Genomic DNA, 9,936 nt, shown 5'->3' on the forward strand with positions numbered 1-9,936 from the left:
ATTCGAAGGCTGCCCCTGTGCTAAGCAATATTCTCTTAAGCAGGGTGGAAGGAATGATTGCCAAGAAATTGCATGGGCTGGGGGAAATCTTTCGCTACGTCTATGATTTTCTGGTCTTTTACAAAGGTTGTGATAGTGTGGGACCTGTACATATTGTGAACTTGTTTAAGGAGCAAGGCCTTTGTCTTAAGTTTACCTTGGAGAAAATGTCCCAACAAAAAGAGCTGCGGTTTCTGAACCTTACCTTGATGTTCTGCACACGCCATGTGTGCTAGCGATATTCACCCAGGAGTGTTAAGCAGCTACTTGACTGTTGGTCAAACGATTCTAAGCTAGTGAAAGATAGCATTGCGTCGTCAAGTCTAGGCTCGGTATTGGTGAAGCCATGCTTTTACAGCGTGACAACTGGTTTCCAAGAGAAGATTTTAAGGCTAATGAAAGCATGATTTCCCAACCATGCTATTGCAGAAGCGTGCAATAAATTGTTAAAGCTGAGCATATAAGATTGGGCAAGTTGGTCTGACATGCTAAAGATAAGAATGGCGCAGCATCAAGTAACGAGGACAACAGGAGAGCACACCCACGCACAAGTGCCATCCTTGGAGCAGATGCAGAATCTAAGAGCGTGTACTTGACATTCAGCGTTGGCAGCCAAGGATCGGGCTCGTTCAATCTTTAGCATTCAAATCCGTGTTTCCTCGTTTCCTTGACTGTCAACGCTGAATGTCAAGCACGCACTCTTGGATTTTGTACCTGCTCCAGGGTTGGCACTTGTGCGTGGGTGTGCTGTCCTGATTTCCTCGTTACTTGATGCTGTGCCATTCTTCCCTTTAGCATGTTAAAAGCTGAAACCCCTTCGCAGGGACTGGCATGATCAGGCTGGGGCCAGCCAGTGAGATGCCAAAAGACTGACTGTGTTACTGCACATACATAGATTGTTGCAAAATTTGAAAACTGTGGCCAGAAGGTATGACGTAAAAATGGCGTGTTCGGCCCCTAATAAGTTGTCTACAATCTGTAAAATTGTTAATAATTTTGTGAATTTCGTTAGGGAAAAGCACATGTGTCGAGTGAAACGTGGCAACATATATGTGCCTTGCAACCATTGCATGCATTGCATACCATTATCATGTGGTTGGGTTTATGTTGGTGAAACTGGAATGTGTATCAATGTAAGACTACAGGAGCATGAGAGGTATTTGGATATTGGTAGGGGTTGTAACTTATCTGCATATTACAAGAGATGTGAAGGCTGCTAGCCATTCCTTTCGGCAACACGCATTTTGGCACTACGTTCACAGCAGATTAACCAGAAAATTATCGAGGCTAGACACATCTTATGACTCGGTGACGAATGTGTGAGTGTGCTGCCCATAGTGTTAACATGCAGCGGGTTGGACTGTCTAGATGAGAGGAATGTTAAGGGCAATCTTTTACTTATGTTGTGATGTAGCTTATGTGTAATTGTGTAGTTTGTGGCGTGTGGCTTTTCTGTATACTCTCTGTTCACTTCAATAAACTTCAGTTGCGAGTCAGTGCTTGTTTTGTTTCTTTTCTCGTCCCTGTCTCGTGCTGATAGATTCAAGTACTTGTAGAGTAGATTCACTGAATTGTGTACTTGCAGAGGCTTGTGAAAAAACGAGAGGAATTTTCTTTCCTTTATGCGGAATGGAAGGTTGAAATTTTTTTACTTAAATTTTTGCAGCATTAAATTCTATTCGGAAAGGTAAAACCCACGTTATTGTACATTTTGTGTGCAATGGTGCCGGGTGGCTGCATGCAACTGAAAACATTCGTCCAGGTTATCTAGCTAGCGTCCTTCCTTGTGCCACATTTTCTGAAATAATATTTTGTCAGATTTATTTCAATCAGAATTTCTAAGAACAAATTGGTGATCACATAATGGTGATCACATATGACATAATTCAAAGCATGTTCATTGGTATTTTTTAGTCTGGGGCAGTACAATGAGAAGTACATAGTATATAGTAAAATTAAATATGACCAGTCTAACATAAACAAAACTTTTTTTTAAGGAAAATTTTGCTACCGAAGTGCTGGAGTGACATGGCATTATGAAGACGTGGACAGTGTGCTGTATTCATGATGGCACGAGAACTTGTGTACAGTGCTTCAGGTAACTGGTGAGTACCTTGGTGCTGTGCTTCTGCTAATGTAGCCAAATTATGTTTTTAATCTAAGAGTGTATCTGAAAACTTAAGCAAAAATTGAGTAGTATTTAGATATTCTTGCACCAGATACCACTGTGAGAATTAGTTATTAATGATGTGTCTCACATGTACCCTTGTCTGCTGAATATAGTAAGCATGGCTTTCGAGCTGAGTGCCTCCGACGTATGAAAAAAAAATGGCCACTGGGCTGCTCCACGACGTGTGGAGCAGCCCAGTGTAGCACATTCAGGCTTCATGGAGTGGAGAATGAAGGCAGTAAATAATTTAAGAGTAGAAAACACAGCACAAACCACAGGACCAGGAAACTGACAGAACACACCGACCCTGATGACACTCTTTGCATGAAGGGTGTTATAAAGTTGCCTGTCATGTAGTGCAAGATGGAGGTCGCACAGGACGGGTGTTAAATATGAGTTGATGCAGACACCTGTCATTACATAGTACTCACAGTAGAACTCGAGCAAGAAGCAAAGGTAACAGCTGAGCATGGCCACTCTTGTGCTTTCCTCCGCAAGCAATCTGGAATTGCACTTAGAAATCTTTTATGCTTTCTCTTGACATATACATCATTGCTGCATGTGGCGAGGAAAAGTACATACCCTTGATGTCAAGTGACAGTGAACTCACAGGGCTGGTAAAAGCTCACTGAGGTGTTGTGATATATCTACAGGGCACCTCATGAGAACAAAGAGCCCTTGAAGGAATTCTCTCAAAGTTTGTTGCCACATGGACCTCTTCGTAATCAATGACTCTAAAAGGCAAGCCTTCCTTTAGTGTCACAAAAAAAGGCCTAGGACATGGGTCTTTTTGCTTCTCCATCAGTGCCAAAATGTTTGCTAGCGAGATCTTTCGCAGATATATAATTATTTCACAAAATGTCAAGAAGGAGACTGAAGCTGCACCAAGCAGTACCAGTAAAAAACTTATCGAAGCTGTTCAAAAAGCAGAAAGACTCATGCCTTCATCCTTCTTTTGCATCAGACACATGAGGACACTTCGTCTTTCTGGGTCATCATTTTGAAAAGGTTCACATGGCAACACCCTTTGGTTAAATTTCTGCCAAGAGCCCTTTTTTGAAACTTAGCATCCGTTCCTTGTGAGGCACACTGCAGAGATATTGGAATGCCTTAGTGAGCTGCTTCCGGTACGTGTGACTGCATTTTCACTGACATCAGATATTAGTACATTTTCTTGCACATGCTGAGATAATGGAAGCTATGAGTGAAAACATGCGGTTTTGGGGAAGTGTGCTTCCTGGGGCCGTATTCTAAGTTTGTGTCATAATAAAAAGCGTCATAATCTGCCGCAACGGGCATGCCCGGGAACTGGATATAAACTGAGTGCGGGACTTTCGCTTCGTCTTGTCTTGCCTATAACAAATTGGATGGACGATAAATTCGGCAAGCGTCTCCCACCTTTTTCATATTTTACCAATGTTCCTTGCTCGCTAAGTTGTGCATTTAGTACTATGTACAGAAAGGCACCTGCATTGAATTGCATCTGGCCCCCATCCTGAGCTACTTTCTATTTGAACAAAATGATAAGCAACTGTAAAGACTTTCATGCGCACAGTGCCGCCCGGGAAAGCGCATTTTGTCTGCTTCTTTCTGGACCTGTGGTTTTTACTGTTTACTGTTATGAGAAATGAATTTTGGGCAATAAATTATAACGGGTTGGTTCTCGGTGAATGGCTTTTGAAAGCTTCTACGAAAGCCGATTGTTCAATAGCGGATGGTTGAAATGTATTTGTGAAATTTATATTTGGTGTTGTGTGACCACTAAATGAGGATTTTTTTTATGCTTTTCAGATGGATCCGACAGCAATGTGCAGGTGTACAATGTGTGTAGTTTGCCATGAAAATAAAACGTATGTACTTGTACTCACCCAAACACTTACCACTCTTTCATTCTAAGCTGCATTCTTTGTACGTATGCCCTACATAATATGCGTAAAGGAAAGCCTTGTACATAATACTTATTTCTTCGGCACCTGGACGGCTATATCTGCAGTGAACATTGCGGGCAGAAGCTATACGAAGACGCATGTTCATGTACTACAGAAAGTACATAATTACAATACAGATAATTTCCGCTCTAGATGAAATGACTTGCGAGTGAACAGAGGACGTATGCATACACATTGCGGAAACTTCAATAAGAACAAAACATAAGCATTCGTTGTGAAGAAACGATTTCGGTCTCGTGCATAGCATGGCGTAACTTTCCGTTACCAAGAAGTGACAGTCGTCATACGGAGTCTCTGTTTCTGACATTTAGTCCGTACCTCATGTTGCGGAAAACCCTCCGGCAACGCATTACCAGCGGGTTTCTCTGTACTGCGGAGCATTTTTTTTTACAGTGTATATTGAGTGCAGCCCAGTACTGAGCGGCACTTATTGCTGGGTCAGAAAGGCATGGCTCAAAAAATAAATCCAGTCGCTTGCGGGTAAGCAAGGCAGGAGAGATTATTTAAAACTAAAATAATAAAAAGAAGAAAAAATTCCCGACCAAGCGGATTCGAACTAGGAACCTCTGGAATGCGAAACTACTGCTATACCCACGACACCATGGAGAACAGAGCAATCCGCGGTTTTCAGAGGTGCTGATAAGAAACACTCAGCAGTGTGACGATAGAACTAAAAAGCAGGCGACCCATGTGCGAAAACTCGGCCGGCGCGCTGCACCGGTCGCTGCTTGCGAATTGTAGCCCCACTGCAAGCAGGGACACACGGAGCAGGAAGCATCGCTGCGCCGCTCGACTCAAGCACTCGAGCTCAAAGCGTACGCTTTGCCACTCGCAGCGGTCTGATTACTGCTTGGCTTGGTGTTGAAGTTCGCACCATAAAAGACAAAATAGAAATATTATCAGAAAGACCGCCTGCTATACACGAGCAGCGACAAAGCATGCTTGCGCTAGTAGCGAGATTTCGGCAACGGCACCGCCTGCGGTCGCGCCAGGCGACGAACTGCGCTGCTGCCTGGCGCAGCACACGCCGCTTCGCGAGTAGCCTGCGCTATAATATCTCTTAATATCGCTTTCCTGTTAGCAGTATAATCTTACCATAAAGTAAAGTTATGGTCAATTTCCGCGACACCTTCGGCTGCGGAGTCAGCGGACCGCTGCGGGCGAAAGGCGAGCCGGACCGCAACGGCGGGCCAGCGGCAGCTTGCGAGGCGATTCTGGCGAGAAATTTTGCTCCTATCAGAGTTGTTGCTTTTACCAGCAACTCGGTGTTGATCAACGATCCTCAGGAATGATACATTTGGCACATTTCTCTGTCTGAGCGTTTATTGCTTACGTCAAAAACAATCTTAAGCTGATTTTTATTACGGCGGCGTACTGTATCCAGGCTGGCCTGCCGGCGAGCAGGCTCGGTTTACTTCACGTTCGCACCAAAAAAGACAAAACAGCCATGCTATCAGAAAGGCCGCCTGCTATATTCGAGCAACGACAGCATGCCTGCAAAACAGCCGCGCTTTCGTCAACGACGCTGCCTGCGGCAGCTCCAGTGCGACGAACTGCGCTGCTTCCCGGCTGCCGTGCTCGTCGCTAAGCCTAGCTGGTTTCGCATCGATGCCGCAGCTCAGGGCGCTTTGGAACTAGCCAGCGCCGTAATAAAGAAACTTCTCTAGTCACCCCTTTACTGCCAACCTGTCCCATAATAAAAAAAGTTATGCTCGATTTCCGCGACGCCTTCAGCAGCGGATCTAGCAGACGTCAGGCGAGCCACACGAAGCAGCAGCAGCAGCTGGCGGCTGAAATTTCCTTGTATCGTAGTTATCACATCAACCAGCACCTTCTCATTGGCCAACGATCCTCAGTAATGATACTTTTTGAACATTCATCTATCCCAGAGCTTGTTATGAACTTAAACAAACAGCACTAGAGCGGAATCGTGTTCGTGTCTGGTGAATGTTTGAGCTCGGCGACCGATCTCACGTCGACACGGTCGGCAGTCTGGGTTTGTCGGCGTCGCGGGCGTCAAAGCACGTCACACTACGAAGACATCTGGTCGTCGGACGCGTTGGTGTCGTTGTCGACCTAGTGTGACAGGTTGGTCTGCCACAGACACGGTGTGCCGACCCGGTCGGCCGATCATCGTTGTCGTGCTGCATCGGCGTCGTGTCGAACTAGTGTGACAGGCCCCTTAGGAAAGGATGCAAGTGCCATTATTTTTTTCTCTGTCAGCAGTGCATTAACACTGCAGTGTGCAATTTTGAATAACTGACTAAAATATTAAGTATGTAATCTGAACTATTTGAAAAACGTGATTATCCCGGTTATAATTACGGTCTGTTGATAGCAGCCTGTACTGTGGCCTGACCATATATATAGGGAGAATTCGCAATAAGAATTGCGTCGTTGTTCTGAAATCCTGAGGGTTGCCTAACTTTCAGAGGGGGCAGCCTTCTGTTATTTTCGCAAATCGTCGACCGTTGTGAAAACATCGCGATCAAACGAGGAAGAGTTCGCGATCGCGATATTTTTCGGTCCCTTGGATATAAATGGTCTACATGTCGTTTCTCACACATATCACAGCCGACCACGATTGTACCTTCGACGAAAATCCTGCGGCAAAAAAAAAAAACGTTGACGGAACGGATGTCTCGATTACGCCACAATTGAACGGATGTCTCGATTACGCCGCAATTAATACGGGCTATCCGTACTGCAAGATATCTGCGTGTTTTTCTACAAGCATGCATGCCTGTACCGCCGCACGTGATTAGACGACAGGCACTGCCGGGCGCGCCAATCGGAAAGCTGGGACCATCCGCCTCGCTCGCAAGCGCCAAAGTGATCGTACAACACCTTTCCGCCTCACGTCCGCCTGGCGGCCGAAAACTGGCGGACCGCTCGCGAAGCGGACGAGGCGGAGGGCGCTCCGAAACGATCGTACAACGGCCCTAAGGTGCGTACGTTACTGTTCGTCCGGGCCGGCCTCTGCCGTTCGGACCAGTTCATACTCGAGCTCGCCAGCGTGGGTCCTCGATCCGCCGCGGCTCGAGCCTGTCCAGGGGTCCAATGACTTCTGACAGGCGCACCTTGCGTTGACTGCCCACTCTCGCAAACGGCCCAACGGCCGACACGAGAGAGATCACAGCACTGCCGCGGGGACAATCTCCTGCAGCGGCGTGCTAGCGGCGCGCATTTCTCTTCTTGCCCCGAGCGCGCACCGGAGCCTTGCTCTGAGCACGCCCCGGGACGGGGTGACTGTTGAGTGTGTGTGTGTGTACCGCTGGAGGACGGCGTCAATAAACGTCTCCTTTGTGAACTTGGAGGCCTGTTTCTTGCGGCGAGACGCTCTCCTCTCTGCAGAGGTTGAACGCCGCCGCAGCGGTGCCCCAGGGTGCGTGTGGTGACGGCTGATCGGGGCCCTTGGCTCGCGCGAAGTTCGAACCCGCGGTGGGTAGTGGCCTGTGCCTACTGAGAAACCCACAATTGGCGCCCAACGTGCTAAGTCACTGGCTCTTAGCCTTTGATAGCACATTTGCCGAGCAGGTCGCCTTGACGATCACGCTTGCGCACCATGTCTGCCACCCCCATCGGGGCACTCGGCAGCTACGTGTCGGCTCCCTTAGGAGTCGAAGCGTCCTTTGATCCGTTGGCGGCTGTTTCTTCGAATAGCCAAACACCATTGTTGGCCGCGGCCCCCATTGGGGCATACGGCGGTACAACCCCCAACGTCGATCACGCAGCTCCCATTGGAGCTGTATCGGGAGCACCCTGCGGTGCACCCGTCAATCACATGCCTCCGCTGTGCGTGCTTTGCACCCCGTGCGAAAGCGGTGCGTGCGACGCTGCCGCAACCGGCCGTCCTGCACAGCAGCAGCCGTGCCCCGCGAGCAGTCAATTCTGCTCTGGGAACGATGAGGCGCTGGCCCGGCTCCCTGTGGAAACCGCGCCGCTCATCGAACTGGGCGCCTTGCCTCCTGCGTTCGTGCAGCCCGCCCAAGCCTCCTCTGAGGCCGGGGCGCAGTCGCTGCTAAGAAGTGCTGCCCAGATGATTCAGTCGCTGTCAGGGGCGGTTGAAATGCTTTTGGCCGCGCCGAAGGTGTCTCACCCCGCGGTCAAGTTGCCCATGCCAACATACCGCGGGTATGATGACCTCCTCAGTGCCCGGGATTTCCTTGAGGCCCTCACCCATTACCAGAGAGCTTTGGGTCTCACTGATCAGGTAGTGCTTGCACACATCATCCCCGCAGCACTGACTGACACAGCAGCTAGGTGGCATCGGCTTTCCTGCCACCGGGCAGCAACTCTCGAGGAGTTCCGTGCAGCATTCTTGCGCGAATTCCTGCCCGCTGACTATGAGCGTAGGATGCGGCGAGAGTTGGAGCTCCGTACACAGGCTCCGGATGAGTCACTCCTGGAGTACGTACGTGCGATGGAGGACCTTTTCTCAATTGCCGAGCCCAGAGCCTCGAACGAGGAACGTGTGGAAAGGACGATCAGACAGGCACATCCGACTTTTTCGGCATACCTGCGCGGAGGCCGGTTCCGAGATTTTGAGGAGTTGGCCGCCGAGGCAAAGCGCATTCAAGGCGACATTCTCGCCGCGCTCGCCTATCGTCCGCCACCGCCGGCAAGCGAGGCCTTCGAGCCACGCTGTGCATGGAGAAGGGCCATGCCCCGACCCAACCGGCGACCACCCGCACACGCTGCCTCTGCAGCCGTTAGCGGGCTAAACGAAGTATGGGAGTTGAGCGAACGAGCTCTCGATCCCTACTCCTACAGGAGACGGACAGCCTGCGCTGCACCGTTTTCTGGACCGCCTGCCCAGGGACGCCAAGCGCCCCAACGCACAGCGGAGGGGGAAACCCGAATCAGCCGGCTCTTTGGCCGTGCAACGGGCGGAACCAGGCAGGGAGAGGCGCCATTGTTCCGCGACCAAGCTCGCGGCGGTGTGCGCTGTTTCCGCTGTCAAGAGACGGGGCACTTAGCGAGAGAATGCCCCGTAACCAGGCCTCCTTTGAGGCAGGGAAATGACGGCGCGGGTCGGTCGTAAAGGGACGACCGGCCCAATCCTTGCTAATCCCCTCAGCGTACAGAGCAAGCTGCCTTGCTAATGCGCACGCGCCCTTTATTCCGGTCACCATTGCTGGCCGCGAATTTTTGGCGTTACTGGATACGGGAGCCACTGCCTCCTTGTTCGGTGAAGAGGTGTTGTCCCACTTGCAAAAGCACTCGGTGCGCTTGCGGGACTGCCGTACGACATTCAACCTTGCGAAAGGCGTAGCCCATTCGGCTGGCGCCGCGAGGCTGGCTGTCAGGTGGGGAGAGCGGACGAGACGCACGCATTTCATCCACCTCCCAGGGCTCAGTGTGCCCGTGATTCTCGGAAGGGACTTTCTCCTGAAAACCGGGATCGTGGTGGACATTGCGAATGGCGGCTATCGCGACGGACCATTTTCCCAGCTGAAGCCGTTCATCTGCCCACCGGCGTCAATAACTGCCTGCGCAGTGAAGGCGTTCGGAGAGTGCTACGCTCAGCGACCAGGGCCAAGCCCTTGTGTTGTGCGTTCCGTCGTTCACGCTCCCCTTTCCCTTACAAAAATCGGTGTGTTGTTTTAGTGATCGTTTCGTGGACTTCTGTCAATAACATGGCAACAAAATGGCTATGCAACTTATTGTTGCCAAATTCTTGCATAGTGGCACACTTTTTTGTTGACCATCTGTTGAAACCTGTTGAGTTGAGAAGTTGTTGCCCTTTTGTTGATGCACACAGAAAGATAATCTTGT

Source organism: Amblyomma americanum, chromosome 2 (genome assembly GCF_052857255.1).
Source record: "Amblyomma americanum isolate KBUSLIRL-KWMA chromosome 2, ASM5285725v1, whole genome shotgun sequence".
Classification (NCBI taxonomy): domain Eukaryota; kingdom Metazoa; phylum Arthropoda; class Arachnida; order Ixodida; family Ixodidae; genus Amblyomma; species Amblyomma americanum.